Raw genomic sequence first — 16,646 nt, 5'->3', positions numbered from 1 at the left:
TCATTGAACTCTGTTCTAATATTCTTCTGTTTCCCTGAGAGTTTCTGCTCCTTTATGTATTAAAAGTGTGTTTTGTATTGTTGAAAGGTCTCACAAGTGCAACAAAGAGTGTGCAAATAGTTTTAATAAAGCATAAGATCTAATGGCTGTATTATTAAAGCTTTTAATTTTCTGTCTACAATGCATGAATTAAAATTAAGGTTATGTTAAAAGTAGAGTCAATGGAAGGCTCTAGAAACTGCTGAAATTTTCAATGCTTTTTTTGGCTGAGATGCAAGAGGAAGGAGCTTATTGTTAATAGCTTGTTGGTTTTTTTCCCCACAAATAGCAAGCCTTAACCCCAGAATGCTTCAAAAATAGAACTGCCATTGTTGTTCTTAGTATATAAAATATCTTAGCTGATCCATCACTTCTGTGCTTTATCTTCTCTCTTCCCACATCTCCATGCTCATCTGTTCTAACACAGACACTTATTCTTAGCCAAAAAAAGAAGCTAAAGTTACTGATGACGACTGAACATCATCTCATAATATTAAGTCAATCTACCCTGACCTTATTTAACGGACACTCTTCCTTCTGAAATCCAGTGCAAGAGGATATACTATAGAGAGGACATAATCCTAGGAATGATAAGCAAGATATTTATGAAAAAGAGTCAAGGATAGAATATTTAAGGGCACGCTAGGCCTTACAAGCTTTGTTTAGTCTGTTATTTGCTCAAGAAGCTCTCCACCGGTACTTCTCTGAATTGGATGTGTTTTTTTATCTCTACCTTGTGGCTTAGGTCCTCTCTTGACATGCCCAGGTCTAGTCAGAGCTGGGAAGTCCTAAGGATGTAGCTGAGAAACAGACACTCTCAAAATGGGGAGAGGGAGGATACAGATTTTTGTGGAGGGAAAATGAACAAACTTGGGATTTTGGAGGGAGAGAGTTTGTATGGCCTGTTCTCAGAGAGTGACAGGGAGAGTTAGGGGGTTCCATTAAAAGAGGGCAAAGTATTATATCGCCTCTAGGACTTTTAAAGACAGCCAGTTATAAACAGAGAGACTGGTCTAGGCTCAGAGAAAGGTTACCAAAGCCTTCCAGAGACCTTCAGTCAGGCTTTGATTTAAAAAATAACCCCCTGTCCCAGATGTGATTCACCCAGTTTCTGGCTTTACACAGCCATACCATTAAAAAATCACAACACAAAGACTTGCATGGGGATCTTCAAGATCTCTCTTATGGTTCTCCTGACATTTGCAAGCATCTTTGACACATGTCAGAGCCCTTTTTTTCAGGTGGCTCCCTGGGCTGTTTGACACTCTCCTAAGGCAGAGCAGACGTGCTGTGGGAAGGGAGTCTTGGAGAAGATTGCTTTTCAGTTTTGAACTTTCCAGCTACGAGGAAACTGGGAAGACCATGAAGGGGAGCAGGGAGATAGAGAGGGAAGTCTGTAGTGACTTGAGTTTCAGAAGATGAAAGACATGACTGTCTACTCTTGCCTCCCAATGTTTGCCTTGTGTCATTTCAGTGTGCTATGACAGAGTTGTGCTAAGATACCACAGGCTAAACAGCTGAAAAATGTTCATCATTGGGTGGTCAGCTGGCTTACAGGTGAACAGCTAGGGTGGCAGCTTGAGGCCCCAGAAAGTGGAAATAAGTCATAAAGCAGCTTAAATCATCTGATTTATAGGTGAAAAGGAAGAGGACAGCCCCTTAACTTAGGGTCTCCAAAAGCCCGCCCTGGCTCCACCTATAAAGCAACCGCTTTTTGACCTGCTAAGTCATTTGCTGACATCTGAAGTTAAGTGCTGTGAATGGTTGTTGTGATGGAGCCTGATACATTTTTGTGGGAGATAAAATAAAGCATTGCCTTCAAAACAAGCTTTAGTCAACTCACAAGCTGTGAAAGGCAATGCTGAAACATCCAGACCGTGTCTCTGAGAAGCAAGGTGAAGGTCAGGTACGCCCAGCTCTGTGCTCTTTATAGAAATCGAGGGGAGTGCCACCAAACACTGCTCAGTTAGTGTTTGTTACTGCCTTTCTCAGGCAACATGCTCATTTCACACTGGCCCTTGTGAACTGAAATATTACTGTAATTCATTTTCTTGAACAGATAAATGTGGGGAAAACACCAGCACACTAAGTCCTTTAACAACCTTAATATCCAATTAGCTTTAAAATGTGCTATATTTTATCCTTTTACTGGTTTATATATTTTATGGTAAATTACACTGTCCAAACAAAGAGATCCGAGTGCAATTCAGCTAAGGAATTTAATTACAGTCACCCTGACACCACAATACTTTCAAACCGGGATTAATTTCTGTCAATCCCAATATTGCCATTTGTGAAGGAGAAAAAACACACTTTTCTGATAGAAAATTCCTTCACATAGGTATGTTGGCTTTTTGTAGGATTGTTTATACCAAATATGAATTTCTGTCTTCCTGAGTTTATAAGAGCAGTGTCCCACTCATTAGATTCCTTAGGATTTTGTGGTGGTGTATGATTAAGCATTACTAAAGTTTGTAAATGATTAGTTGATAATTAGGTGTTACTAAATTGTGAATGAAACTTAGACTGCTGCCAAACACAGATAGTCCCTGAAATATAAACTCTTAGATTATTTTCCTTTATATGTTTCATCCATGTAATAAGTAATAGAGTGAACCTTGCCATCGAATTCTGTTAGGTCGCACCTTTATAAATCTCTATTAAAATCACTTTCTGCTAATTTCTTTGACAGTGATTCTTTAAGCGGCCTCTAAACCACTCATTCGCGACAAATTTATAATGTCAGTAATAACAATACCATTCAGTATTTATTCTTTGATAGCATTTTTGGAATATTTGTGTTATTGAAAAATTCATATTCATTACTGGCAACATTAGATTATTTTAGGTTTATATACATTTTATGCAAGAATTTATAGCAAAGTAGTTCATTTAAGATGGCATTTTATAGTGATCAAATAATTAAAAGTAAAACTCAGATCCTTTTGTTTCATTAATTAGATACACTTTTCAAAATATGTCGATATATTTTGACAATCTATTGGAGGTCAGTTAATTGGAGCTGTTGTGTTGATTTTAACAAATGAGGCTGAAATGATCATAGAATCATAGAATCATAGAATACCAGGTTGGAAGGGACCTCAGGCATGTTCATTTAGTCAAAGTTTTGTCATGTTACTGCAGTCTTAGCTTTAAAAAATGAATGAAATATGTGTAAACTGTACGCAGTGAATTCATAGGAAGCCATAGAAGGGAGAATTCTTGCTAAGCGGCTTCATGCAGCATTAGCTGGTTTTCTTCTTTCTCTGACAAGCAGTTGTCCTTGACACTGACTAGTTTCATGCAGATCCTCCTGTAAATTGCAATAATTATATCAATATCAATTAACTTCTGGGGCTTCTAGTTTACTTTTTACAAAAGAAAAGTATCTGAGGTTCTCAGCTCATTACAATAGATATCGGTGGAGTTTTAGCCATAAACTCAGACAGGTTTTGCTAAACCAGAAGTCCATCTCATGAATATCATGACTGCAACAGTGACCTACCCTGGATTCTACTGAGACATTTATAGATAGCCCTTTTCAGCTGTACTGTGTACAGTATAAAAAATTGCTTTCTGAATTTATCTGATGAAGTATGGAGCTAGAGAATATTTTTTACTTTGTGTCTAACATGCATGTGATAATTGACAATTTCTCAGAGGGACTGCTGAACCACCTTTCCTCCAAAGGATAGATTTTCTGATCTTATTTATCCCTAGACTACAGTTTCTCAGCCAAGTTCAGGCAGTACTGTCTCAGCATTAAGAAATAGCTCTGTCCAAATTGCTTTGTACTCCTTTTGGCTGCCTGTAAATGAAGAATTAACATGCATTTCTTCCAGGGTTAATTTTCCAAGTTTTACTTCTAAAACTTTAAAACTTAAAGAGGAAAGCTTGTTTTTTAGGAGATGCTGAGACACATTGGTTCTGACTGGCACCTCTATTCTTCTGCTGGCACTGGTATTTCTGAGGTCCAGGATAGCCTTTCTGATACAGAAGACCACTGACTTTCTTTCATCCAGTGTCATGGATATAGTCTATTCCATGTATTTGATAATTTATTTGATATTCCTGAATTTTGTTCTGAGTAATATTTCTAGTGTTCTTATTCATATTTTTATATTTTATTGGTAGGAGAAAAGGTTCTATTTTAGTAGAAACTTTTAACTTGATGTTCACAACTATGTCTTTGCCCTTAGAGAGTTTGAAATTCTCACCCATATGGATGGATTTCAGGGACACTAGTTGGTCACTCTTTTAGCATGTAGCACATGCTTCTCTAAGTTAACTGGATCTGCTCCATTTTATTCCTGCTGTGCCATACTCCTGTTTTATCACTCCTCCCCTGCTTTCCCTACAATGTTTGCCAGCTTGCTTTACGTTTACATTTCCTGAACTACTCTGGCAGACCAAGGAGTTGTTCCAATGAAATGCCTTTTTTATTTTGCAGCTACCTAAAGTATCTGTCTTTTTGCATGCCCACCTCAGCATGTGGTTGTGCATGCTGCGTACTGCTGAATTGAGAGTGATGAGCATCTCTTGGGTATTTGGTCGTAATGTGGCACTCTTGTTTCCCACAGGCATACAGTATATTTATGGTCAGATTTTGTTTTCATTGTAATCACTTGGAAGTTTATTTTACGTGCATAGTTTTACTGTGTTCTAGTTTTGGTTAAACAACTTGCATTTCTCAGTATGCTGGACTCACTGCTGGATGATCTTTATAGTTACCTAACTGACATCAAAGACAATGGGAGCATAGATGTGATATTATTGTCAGTTTAGCCTATCTAAAATCTTTGCACTGAAGCACCCAGTTACCCTGTGGAGCTTATACCACTACATGACTGTTTCCAATAACAGCTAGACTGCAAAGGAATGCAGCCATACCATTTCCTTCCATCAGTTTACTCTTATATGTTTATTGTGTATTTCCATGCCAGGATCTAAAAGCCAAAATGATGCAGATGATTTTGCTAATCTTATACTGTTGAAAAAATATTTGCCTTGGAGAAATTAATCAGGATTTCTGGCATGTTTACATGGCAAGACTGTATCCTATAGGGTAAAACAGTTATCCCACCTTCTCATTAAAAAATCATCAAAGACTCACCCTTTGTACATATGCTCATGAAAAAAGAAAAAAAAATATGACAAACATAAACAGTTAAGAAATTCAGGCAAATTGCAGTGAGAGTCCATAGGGAACCCTACAGTCTGCTTGGTCCCGGAAAGAAGTGGCAGACAGAATGTCCTTCATGTCTACAATGTTCTTTCAAGGCTTGCCTCTTCTTTTCTCTTGTCAAGAAGTATTCAGTCAAAGAACAGGGATTATTGTTATTACACAACATGGTAAGAGAATTCCAAGACATTGTCAGTATGATACTTGCCATTTAATATCCAAAAAGATTTATGGAGATACTGGTATGAAAGTAGGTCAATATTGCAAGATCATGAAGTATATTACTGCAAAAAACCTGAGAGCATTAAGTGCCTAATTTTGAAAGTAAAAATGCCTGTATTTGCTGTGGGTGGGCTGTAGCACTGGAGTTAAAATACTTGCCCTTTGCTGTTCAGATAGCAAAACGCTTTAGGCTCTTGAACTATTTTTAAGTGTTACTCCTACTTGATTAAAGATTAGGATGTGTTGTGGATATACCAATGACAGGGTGTACCTTTTCACCTTGTTACATTACATTTACATGGGGACAACTTTGATACCAGTGTAGTTTCTCTGGGGATATATTTGATGCAGTGCAATTAAAAAATCAGTCATAATAAATAAGAAAGTAACATGTAATTTACTTCTTGTTTGGAGAAACTCAGCATGTAAAACTGTGGACCGAGTTATACGCTTTCACATTTGAGAGAAAATGCTAGAGAATATTATTTTTTCCTATGGAGAGTTGTTTTCTGATACCTCCTACTCAATAGCCCTCTCCCCTACAGTAGAAAACAAGATATTTGTTTTAGTGAAATGCTAAAGGGAGAGTTTGGGAGCTGTGAAACTTTTCCAGTTTTACTTTTTAAACAGGAAGGGTACCTAAGAACTAACATGTCTTCTCCCTCTGAGGGCAGTACTGTACCCCAAAATTTGCAGAGACTCATCTGGATTCATCTTCAGAGTTGACAGTTAATTGTCCATCAATTTATAAAAAAGTTGTTCATATAATGAAACATTTGTCGACACTTTTGTTTCTGCTGATGACATAAATGGAGATGATTGAACGACAGAAGCATTTATTCCTCTAGTAGTCTCCTGGGAGGGTTCTGAATACTTTTCAAACAGACTGAAAGGAAAAAACAATGAAGAATAATTTTAAAATTATGCATGAGAAACTGAAAATTAAGGTTTAATTATTAAAAAATTTCTAACTAATTTATTAATATGCAATTGTTGCAATAATTTTAGCTGTCATTGGGAGTCTAAATATTACTTCTTTACATTTCTATTCAGTTATGTAAAACTATGAGAAGACATCCACTGATGTAATTTTAATGACGTTCTTGTCTATGACTCCCCTCTCACCCCAAAAGCTGTGTTTATTTGGTCAAACTCTGAAATGACATTGATCTCTTAATGGGGGCGTTATCAGCACACAATCCTGACACCATCCCACAGAGGCAAAATAGCTATCCATTATTCCCTGTTTATATCATCCCACCATGAATCAGAACCAGATGCTGGCACACAAAGCTGCATCTGTCAACACTCTTATGGCACTTTATTGTAACTTTGCCAAAAATATTTCAAACGACTTTCACTCTCAGAAGCAGCTACCCAGGGAATACGTGGTGTTCTGCTTCTGTAGAGAGGAATGGATCTCTTTGATAGTTCACTGCAAGCCACTCTGAGGAGTCAGACTTACGTGATAGAAAAGAAAGCAAAAATACTTGCTGGTGTAAATGAGTCTAAAATCTTCATTTTAATGGAAATAAACCACTCTAATCTGTGAAGGCAGAGAGGCTAGACTAACAAAACTATTCTCACACTTGTATCATGTTTTATTACTACTATTTCATATTATAACTATTTCATATGGTTCAGTAATCAAGTTTCAAAATCAAGGGTCATTTCAAAAGATTCATTAACAATGTCTGAAAAAAACTAGTTATGTTGTGGAGGATCATCAAAAGACTCAACAACTTTCGTTTTGAAAAGTAAGCTATTTAGAAAGTAAAGGCAAAAGTTAAATGCCAAAACAAAACTTAGCTAATAATAAATAAACTGAGTTTCCTATTAAAAAGGTAAAAAAAAGTTTAAGCAGTGACCTTGTAAAGTAGTTATTACATTTAATGACTCATTGTCATCACTGATTTCCAGTTAGAATTATTACAACAAATACTGATGGTATTTCAAGTAGGTTAAACAACGGAGGCATTATAGAGCTACACAACCCTTCTTCAGTACTAATATCATTGTCAGAAGTGAATTTAATATGAAAAATATTTGCAGAAAATTATTGAAGCCAAAAGTAGTTTTATCCATATTTTTGAGGCATAGTTGGCAAGGAAACAACTCAGAAATCTAAAAACCGTAAGTTCCAAATGTCAGCCTATAAGAGCATATGTTTCTTTCTTAGAGCTTGGATGGCTTCAAGTATGGCGAAAAACACAATTCCCAAAAGAAAGAGCCTCCTGTTCAAGCTTAGATTTATTAGCTTTTAAAAATCAGTATACTGCAAAAGAACCCAGACAATGATTATGTATATTGTAGATTTTACTGACAGTATTTCTATTTGGAACACACATAGGATGAGCTATTTAAATATTTAAATATTTACAATTGTCGACAGAGCTGAGATCGCATTGTAAGCAATGTTGGTAGAAAAGAGTATCATTGAAGTCAGCTACATATAGCTCTGCCAAACTTCAGCTGGTAGGGTTCAAAATTTGCCATGTAAGATTATTCTTCCAGGAAAGATGATTAGTTTAGGCAAAACATTTCAGCCATTTCCAACACTTAGAAATATATTTTGTGTCGCTGATTTAAAATTTGTCTCTTTCAGTCCTTCCCTTTCAAATGTTCCAAGTGTTCCTAAACTAGCTGGAAGTGGGACTCGCTAAAAGGCTTGACTTATTTGTTTCATAGGTTGGAACATCTGCTCAGCAACATCCAGTTATCAAGTAGTCAAAAAAAGTTTAGGATTATCTACATGGACCCATGTATGACCCATGTATGGACCCTTCTTGGTTCTGTCATTTTCTAATGCTGAAGAGCAAGTTTGACCTGTAGAAAGATTTTGGTGCTGTAACACTGAGCACTACAGAATCTGTGTTTTAAACACTTATCAACCTAATAGTCTCTGAAGACCTTAACCAATTGCTTAATCTCCTTACACAATGCCTGGGAAACCATAAAGGCCATCATGTTGTTCCTTAAGCCAACCAAGCCAGCCAACTACATCTTAAATGCCCACCATTCCAGGAAACTAGGAACCTTACATGAGTTGCAAGTGAACATCTGTCTTGATGAGACATGACAACCCATAATCTTCTCCTTCAGTTAGTTGTATAAGCCCAGGTTATATATCTTTAAAATATATATTTCTAAAATTGTAAGTGAGCTAATGAATCCATTACCTTTAGAATATATTCCTGAAACTGTCTTAGGGAAGTTAACCACCATACAATGTGTCTCTCTCAACTTTAATAGAAAGGAAAATAGCTGAGATCTATGCAAATGTGCCTTTAAACACCTCCTGACACTGAATACACTGAAACATCATGAAGAAGGAAAAATGATACTGAAGGGCTTCCAGTTTTCTTCTGAATTTTTCATTAACAGGGCAAAACCTATAGCTCCATTGTGGGACTGAGTGGGACTCTCCTCATCCAAATGTAGGTTCTCTGTTGTCTCTGCTGGAAAATGATGAAGCTCAGTTTTAACAACAGAAGCGGTACCTGGTCACTGTGCTGCATAGATAAGAAGAGTGTAGACAGGATCTACTAATGCTTTGACAAGATACATTTCAACATGAAGCATTTCCAGCTTAGCAATAATTCCTCATCTCTTCTGCTGTGAGAACATGCAATGCAGAGGGGTGTTCAGCTATGACCTAAGTAGCATGTGCTCCCCTGCCTTGCTTATGTCCACTTGCTTCTGCATCTGGTCCGCAGCCACTGTGACAGTTAGCTGTGGCAGATCCATTCCTTTCACTGTTCTCTGTTCAGGTGCTTCTTTCTTTTGCCGTCCACTTTCTTTCTGCATGTATCTGCTTTGTCAAAAAAGACATGCAATTTACTGACATATACCTAGAATGAGTCAAGACTAATTTATTTTTTCTTCATCAGGAAATAGTATTCTTCCCTCTGGTACTTCACTTTCCTTCCTCTTGTTTCCCTTTGTCCTTCATTACACTCAGTATTATCTGACTGAGTAAACAGCACATAAGAGTTCCAAAAGGCGTTCAATGCCCACACACGTTAAACCTAAACAATGCCTTTATCTTTTTTTTTTTCAGTTAATCTTGACCACAAAATCATTTCTCTCTATGTGATATTCATTCATATAATTGCTGGGGGTTTGGGGAGCACTGTGTTACTAGGCAGCAGTTACAGTGTGAAGAATCATGCTCGGCTCTTGATTTTAGTCCTGGAATATTTTGGTGGCATGTAGTGTCATCTTTAAGTAGAACTGCAAAATGAGATGTTTGTAATTCATTGCACCTCACTTAAATACCTAAAAGTTAATTGCCAAACTTTAACCTTTAGCTGTCTTTATAGCCAATGGTATGAAATGGAGGCCTCCAGAGGACAATTTCATCCTAAAAAAGATGCCTAAGATAGAAAAGATGAATCACCCTTTGAAGGTACCAATTTCTCTCCATTGACAATAAATGGATCCCTTGGGTGACTTATCTAGATTTAACTGTCTAAAAGTTAACTTTTAAATGTCTGGTTGAGAAAGAGCCTCCATACATTCATGAAATATGCTAAAAATGTGCAAGCAAGGATTTTGCTCAAATAAAGACTTGAAATGACAAGTGTTCTATAAAATTTCAAATGGTATTATAGGAGCAGCTGTTGGCTCAGCCAAGAAACCAGCAGCGCCAAACTGAAAAGTATGAATAGCAATAAAAGCATTGCTATAGCATTTTGGGAGTGAGAGAAGGGGAAAAGGAATAAATACGGAGGGCATTCCCTGTCCAAATGTACCAAACAAAAGAAGTCTAAATAATTTTAGCATTAGAACAAAGCCCCAGTCTTTACAGCTTCCACTTTCATAGAATTTAAGCTTTGGAATTTTTAGTTACTATATGCTTCAATAATTTTTTTTAGAAAATTTCTGTTATATCTGTTTATAGGTGGAATAGAAAGGCATGGTAAGTTAAGTCAGTTTCCCAAAAATCATAGAGGACGCCTTGAGCACAAGGGTTGGAACTCATGACAGTGAATCCCAGGACTCTGTCCTAAAAATAACCTCTTTATAGGAAAGAGGACCTTTCCTGGGAAAAGAAAAGGGAAGGAAGAGTCAGAAGTTACCAAAATGTGGTTGGTTTAAAGTAATCATTATCTCCAGTATTACAGGTTTTTTGTTCCAGCATTTCTCACAATTCTTCCTACCCTTTATGCAAAACCAGCAGCTTTAGTTGAAATTGTTTCAGCCTGAAACAGTTCAGGCCATGTATTCTGTCTTGCTATAGAAACCACAACTACTGAGGAGTATTGCATCAAACCTAACTTCATCATATGTTTTAAAGGGTGTAAATTTTAGCCTCGAATTTCAATCCTTTTTTTTTACTATCACTATGTCATAATCTTGTAATTCCCAAAAATATTACAGCCATGGCACTTTTAGAAGAAAGAGAAAGCTCACTGAGTTTCTTAATTACACAGAGCCTAACCTTCAAAGGTATTAGATACTTAATACCCACCTAATACTTAGCTCTCATTGATTTCAGTGGGAGTGAGGAACAGGAGTTAGTAGCCAACACCTTTGCACTTTTGGGCCCTACTCCTGATATTTGATCTAATAAAAACTCTCAGTTCTTTTCCCTCTTACTTCTGCATTATTGAAATTCTAACTTCAGAAAAATGGTTATAGATTCACTCTCTTAGGTAGTTGTCAAGTATAGGCAAGACAGGTAACATAATGATTAACTTCTTGTTTCTCTCGTTCTGGCAAAAAGATTCAGAGAGGTGAAAAACTTCTTGGCTTGTGGTCACAGCTATTTGGATTCAGTTGGACTTCCAGTGATTTCTATATTAAACATATTCATTGCCTACAAATATCTCTAATTGTGAGAGATTATAGTATCTGTAATTTGATTTTATCAATGCTAGGCTGTTTCTGTTTAACAAGACCTGGCATATGCACTCTTTCTTGAAGACAACATAAAGTTTTAGCATTCTTAAAGTAACAGCTAGATAGCTTTTCTGACTTCAGCACTGAATGTTTCTGAGATGTAGTTGGACTAAAGACAGTTGAAATGATGCTATGTACAGATAAACCAAATACAAATAACTCATAAATTACTGAGCAGTGATCCCATGGCATAGTCAGTGACTATGCCTTTCATAACAGCTTATCAGTTCCTTCCATTCTGTTTAATTGTTAACAGCAAGTATTTAATTGCAGTGTTTTCTTTTCTCTGTTTTAATTATTTTCCTGCGGATACTTCATATTGTGAAAAGTATGCATCTATACCAACTCCTGATATTCATGTAAATTATGCTAGGGATCATTGTATATGATACCAATTTATTAAAGGTTATTTGGGGTGAGAGAGGAAAGCTGAATACGTCTTTTCATTTTATAATCTGCTTTTACAGTCCTTTTGCACTCCAGAATGTAGCAATAACTATAATAACCCATCATTTCCACACAATAACCCATCATTTTCACTGTCCTAGGACTTAGTTCTTTGAGATCTGTCTTCCAATATTTCTAAACATAACATGTAGGGTTATTTTTACCTGCTAAATGCACGTGATAAATAATGGGAGGAAGTGGAGACAATTCAATTCAATTTTCAATTTTTTCAATTCAATTTCTTTTAATGTCAGGAAAGGCTGTGTGACTTCTTACTTAATGTGTAATGACAAAACGGTTAAAACTTAACTTTTAACTCCTTACTTACTTCAATCTTCTGAATACAAAAATTAGAACAGCTTTCACAAGATATGGATTGAGCTAAAGAGGGATTTTGGAGCCTCAATGTGGTAAAAATCTCTGGCAAAGAATTCTTAACAGATATATTGTTGTAAATGGATTTAACTGCATAGCTCAGTCATGCAGCTAAGATTCATTGCATACATCTCTGGTTGGGACCAATAGCATCAGCTGTAGGTTAAAACAGCAAAAAAACCCCACTCAGCTCTACCCATGCCTCTCTTGACTGTCTAATTTGTACACTTGTTATGCACACTTGTATTGTGTGAGATACAAACCCACAGAAAAAGAAAAAAATATCAAACAAATTCCCAGCTGTGACTTTAATTGGGTTTGGTGGCTGAGTGAAAACATATCGACTAACTGATGTTCACACAACCTCCAGGAATCTGCGCCAATGGAATCTCACACCTGTTCAGTTACCAAATCAAGTAGGACTAGAAAAAGCATTTTCTGTTCAGAAACATCACTAAATAAATATCTATATGTATTTGTGTGTATATGTGCATGCATATGTACGCATATGCTCGTGCGTGCACATATATAGAGAGTATATATTCTATAGGTATAAATATATATAAATATATATGAATGCATCATCAAAAACAAAAGATGAACTCAAATCTCTACGTAGTAAAAATAGAAGACTATCAAGTTGCTGCTACTTTTTGCTTAGTGCGTTGAGAAAGGAAATTTAATCCTTCCCCCTACTCCATTCAGAAGGGCATTTATATTATCAGCCTGCATCCATCCTTCCTACACCTTCACTGTTAACCTACTGGTCCTTGCTTTTAGCTTAATAGATGGATGGCCTCTCAAGGCTGTTAGGTTATTTATAATAGGCTTGGTTTTGTTGTCTGTGTGTTGAGGGAGGAGTATCTCTCAATAACATGCTTTACACATAACTTAGACACTATATAGAGCTCCAATATTATGTGTGATATTTTTAATGTATTTTAAACCCAAGTGGAACATATAGATAGATTGGGCATTATCCATGTAATCTCTCCTTTTCTTCTTTTCTTATGCATCATAATAGTAACTGGCTGATAGCCAGTGTAACAGAATATGAAAATTTAAAGGATTGTATTGCTACTGGTAATCGCTGCATGTACTGTAACAGCATTTTTCCTTAGGTAATATCAACCTCATGCAAAATGAGAGTTTCACTGTATGTTGGGCAATTATCCATTTAATAAAGAGCCAGATCCTGAGTGTAACTGAAAAACTGAAATATGTGTTGGCTACTAGGGTAGACCTCTTTAAAAGTCTGATTTTATTATCCATTGATTCCATTTGCTACTGTCAAAAATTGAGTTCCAAATAGGTCATTAAGTCCCTGTTTAAACTATTTTTTTTTCCATTTGACATAATTTTGTTATCATTTTTAAGACTTGTGAGCTACATCTAGATTAGTAAATCAAACTCAACTCAACTGTTCTCTGAATGTGATTCCTTCTGTCATAGAGTGATCCACATCCATTACACTTCCTTAAGGTCAAAATGGGCTGGCTGCATCCCGGCTGTCTGTTGGGAGTGGTCCCTTGCTAACTCCTGAACTGAGCCAATGAATCGTTTGAGACATTGTTACTTGGTACAGGTCAAAATTATTGGAGGCTATTCAAAAAACTGTTGCAGGATATGTTTGTCTGAATTTCAGAGCCCAGTAACATTCCCAGGCACCATTTAATTTACTAGTGTACATAAAACCATCATGTTATGATGTGTTCCTTAGAAAGATTGCTTATTTGAGGCACCTGTATTTCAATTCATTCCTTCCCCAAAATGAGCATTTGATTGTTCAAAACAGTTACACAGTCTCACCTCTTGACCCTCAGCTATTCTTTCTTAATGAAAAACAGTTTGCTCATAGTTTTTCATGCACACGTACTAAGCGAAGAAACCCTTGCTCAGAACAGTGACAGTCTAATGTCTGAAGAGTAATGACTGATAACAAGGGAGAGGCTCATCTTTAACTTCAAGCAACTTACATATCAAAACTGGAAGCCTGGACAGAACGGTGGGACTCCATTACGATTTCAATCCTCTAAAAGCATATTTGGCAGTCTTACCTCATTCTGCTGACCCATGTCTTGTTCCAAGCTTCATGAAACATTTGATTTGAATTTACTTTTCATAACAAATTACTCTGCAAAGAGCACACTTACTTTATTTCAATTATTTCTACTATCATTAAGGAAAGATGTCACATCTGGGCAGAATGAGATTTATCTGAAGACATTTTGCTCTGCTATTTGCGAGAAATTGTAGCAAAGTGTTGGTGCTGTTGGATTGTAGGATTCCCGCTGTTCATATAACCGGTATCTGAGGAAGTGCACAATCATAGGAACGGTGTTTCCACATACTGCTTTCTGTGGTGGCATTATTTCTCCCCATATCCAATTGGAATATTCAGCCATCTACAATGCCTTTAGTTGTTTAATAATAATAATAATTTTAGAATAATTTTAGAAGTATTTTCTTTTATGCCATGATCTTTTGATTTAGAAAGATAAATTTAGAGATTTTATCTATGTCAATTAAGGTCACTGCTGACAAATTGAACTAGGCAGATCAGGGAAGAAAGAAAACCCACATGATTTGCTGTTATCATAAGAAATCAATTTATCCTCAATGCTCGGACATGGCATTTTTGACACATGTAGAAAGACATTTCCTAGATAGAGAAAAGTAAGGTAATTAAAGTTTGTCTTGTATTCCTTATCATGTAATATAAAATCTAAAATATTCATAAACCAAGTCAGAATTAATTTCTTCATGATATCTCAAGTGATTTAATAAACACCAAGGACAGAAGTTTCACAGAGCTTGAGGACTGTAGCTCATTTTCAATGAAGTGTTCATGTTACCATCTAGCGTCTTAAACCTTCTACTCATCTTTGCAGCATATTTCTTTCCTTTCAGGCAGTGGAGGAAGCTACTTATGTCTTAACGTGACACTTTTTCTCCTGGTGAGCATATTCCCACGAGCTTAAAGTCAAAACATTTCACTATTTCAGTTTCTATCGGCTGTAATTTGTTGTCAGACAGCTGTTTTCAATATCATATGTGAAGGAGGTATCTGTAGCATGACTGCATGGACAGATTAGGCATAGAAATGTATGAACATTTTTGTGTTTGCAATTACGTCTTTTGGAGCAATTAAACCCTAATAAAAAACAAACAAACAAATAAACAAATTCAAGTCAAATGGATCTTTTCAGCTTATCTCATAGCAGAAAAATAAAGTCTACATTTGAAATGAGAAGCAAATAAATGTGCAGACACTAAATTTCAGTGCTCTTCTGTGGCTGCATTTTTAAAGCAGCGAGATAACTATGTCCAATAATAATAGTGGTAATCTGGATAATGACTTCTCATGATTCATGGACTAATCTGATTGTCCACTGGGATCATTAAAAACATCCTGCCTGCCTCTCATTTACATCATGGATATGTGTCCAACTGACCACCGCTGGAGTCAAGGTAGTGGACACCATTAATCCTAATGGTCTGATCTGCTGAGGCCAATTCCTCATTTCTATTTATGAGTTCTCTATACTGCAGAAAACCACTTGTGCTTTATAACTTACAGAGGAGAGAAAAAGGAAAAGAAATTTGACTTAGGATATCCCCTTCAACATATTTCATCAAAAGAATGGATAAAATATTTATTCAGCTACTGTCCTTTGCATTCCCATCAAAGTGAATAGAGAGACATTTAATAACACATGGAAACATTAAAGAAGCTTTTTATCAGAGTGGATGGGAACCTGCTTACAACAAACATTCTGGCCTAAGGGAAAGTTTTTGATCTATGAAGCTTAAGCTTTTGGTGCTTAAAACATTCTCATATTGGATCATGTGGTCAATTTGCATGAAATAAATGATTTCCTTAAAACTTGTAAAACTATAAAATAGAACTTGACAAGTCATTAGCAATAAGTGGTGTCGCACTGGTGTTATACTAACACTGCTGCAATCATTAGAAAACTGCTGCTACAGCAAAGAACAGGAATATAATGGGGCCAGCCTATACTTTGACCTAGAGGTGTTAGATCATTGCCTCACACAGTAGCTACCACACTGCAGTCTAAATTATTGACTATCCTTCTTCATTACTGATCTACTCAACATTCTGAGCCACTGTTCTTTATCATCTTTCACACAAAACAATTAGTCCAAGTTATAAAATTTATCACTTTTTCCATCTAGGGATAGGTAATCTAGTTTAGGCAAAAACAAAGGAAAGAAAAAAAAAGAACTAAACTTTACTCTAGGACTTTAATCAAAACTAGCAGAAAGAATAACATTATTTACCCATTCTTCATTAATTTTTATATTGTTTTTGTTTTCATTCTGAACTAGGAATTCGATTAATGAAGTTTCTGTATGTTGACAGACGTTATGGATATAACTTTTCTATTCTGATTGGCAACAAATGCTATTCAGCATCTTGTTAGTGCAGTTTGCAATTTCAAGATTTTTTTTA

General features: G+C 36.1%; 1 protein-coding gene across 1 annotated transcript in view; it reads left to right on the top strand.

The window, feature by feature from the left end:
- TRDN (triadin) overlaps nt 1-16,646 on the top strand; it is a gene marked incomplete at its 5' end in the record, with an annotated part of 237,298 nt that overhangs the window by 87,922 nt on the left and 132,730 nt on the right.

This window comes from Calonectris borealis, chromosome 3 (genome assembly GCF_964195595.1).
Source record: "Calonectris borealis chromosome 3, bCalBor7.hap1.2, whole genome shotgun sequence".
Classification (NCBI taxonomy): domain Eukaryota; kingdom Metazoa; phylum Chordata; class Aves; order Procellariiformes; family Procellariidae; genus Calonectris; species Calonectris borealis.
Note: the sequence above shows the minus strand (reverse complement) of the source record. Positions and strands in the feature narration are given on the sequence as shown.